Source organism: Babylonia areolata, chromosome 16 (assembly GCF_041734735.1).
Source record: "Babylonia areolata isolate BAREFJ2019XMU chromosome 16, ASM4173473v1, whole genome shotgun sequence".
Classification (NCBI taxonomy): domain Eukaryota; kingdom Metazoa; phylum Mollusca; class Gastropoda; order Neogastropoda; family Buccinidae; genus Babylonia; species Babylonia areolata.
The window spans coordinates 16,602,130-16,603,884 of record NC_134891.1 but is presented as its reverse complement, the minus strand read 5'-3'; positions in this window follow the sequence as shown (position 1 = coordinate 16,603,884).

Below are 1,755 nucleotides of genomic sequence, written 5' to 3'. Positions count from 1 at the left end.
AACGTTGGCGGACCCGTCGCCAGTACCATGAGGCGGGTGGTCTAAAAATAACGTGAGCTGGAGACCAGTGGAAGATCCAACGCCACGAAGACGAACACTGGACGGAGCCTCTTGGTTGGAACAGTGTCCAGGAAAACTTTGATCAGACGACAAAAAAAAAAAGAAAAGAAAAAAAAAGCAACCACTGGCCTACGCACAGCTGTGAAAAAACAACATACATTGTCAAACACGTGCTAAAGCGGACGTGCACCCTCCCCCCAAATGCCCCACTACATACGCCACAACACCAACAAGCCCACACAGAAATATATTTTTTAAACACATTCATACAATGACATAATTACGTACATTAAATGCGTTGTAAAAATCTCTTTCTGTGTGGGCTTGTTGGTGTGGCGTCTGTAGTGGGGCATTGGGGAGAGGGTGCACGTCCGCTTTAGCACGTGTTTGACATACATAACTGACATAAATGCTCATGTGAGTGTTCTCTATCTCTCTCTGTTTGTCTGGCGGCTGTCCAACTCGCTGCCTGTCTGTCCGTCTGCGTGTCTCATCTTGGTTTGCTACAATAAGCAAGAAATGACATCTCACCCTTGGCTGAAGAGTTTTATTTCTAGAAATATGGACAATGAAAACCTTTAGTTTCAACTCTCTCTCTCTCTCTAGCTGTGTATATATGTCTGTCTGTCGGTCGGTCTGTCTGTCTGTCTCTCCTTAAACCCAGACCCTTTTTTGACTCCCTTGTGTAAACAAAGTGAGTCTATGTTTTAACCCGGTGTTCGGTTGTGTGTGTGTGTGTGTGTGTGTGTGTGTGTGTGTGTGTCTGTGTGTGTGTCTGTGCCTGTGTGTCTGTGTATCCATGGTAAACTTTAACATTGACATTTTCTCTGGAAATACTTTGTCAGTTGACACCAAATTAGGCATAAAAATAGGAAAAATTCAGTTCTTTCCAGTCATCTTGATTAAAACAATATTGCACCTCTGGGATGGGCACCAAAAAAAAATTAAAAAGTGAAGCCTAATTATATGCAAACTGCATTTACTGTTATATTTATATTTTTTGTATTCTCTGAACTTGGCATTTTGATCTGATATTCTGACACAACAAGAGCAGCCATTGTTATCATTTTTTGTTCAAACAGGAACTTCTTTTGCTAAGCATGGAAGTTTTATTTATTTTGCAAACGTTTTGGTGCAGATAGTAAAAAAGGGAAATTACTCTGTAATTAATGCTAGGGGACTTAATTTGCTTTAAACTGATCTTTCTCATCTTAAACATTACATTTTGAAATTATACTCAATACATAAAAAACTTGTGTTTTACTCTCAGTGTACAGGGCTTTCACTATGTTCATTCGCCCAAGTGGTCTTTTTCGGAAAATACTAAAATCAATACGACGAGTGGACTTTACAGATCTGTTGGCTGAGCCCTGAAGGTCATGGGCAAAAATCAATTGCGTACACATATTTATACACATTCAAAGCGCGTGGTCATATTCTTCGCGAACGCGAACGACGCCATTTTGTTTCAAGTTGTTGACCTGCCCGTTCAATCCTATTTTCAATGGACAATACACGATAACATGTGATGGAAAGTTGGAGAAGGAGACCATTAAATATTTATTCAGAGAAAGATTTGTGAACGCCTCATCACTTACTGGATTATGCCCCAAACTGCCATAAGAACATCCACAGAATCAGTCGGAATTCACAGTTAAAAATTGTAAACCATGCGAGTTAATACCCTTGAACTGA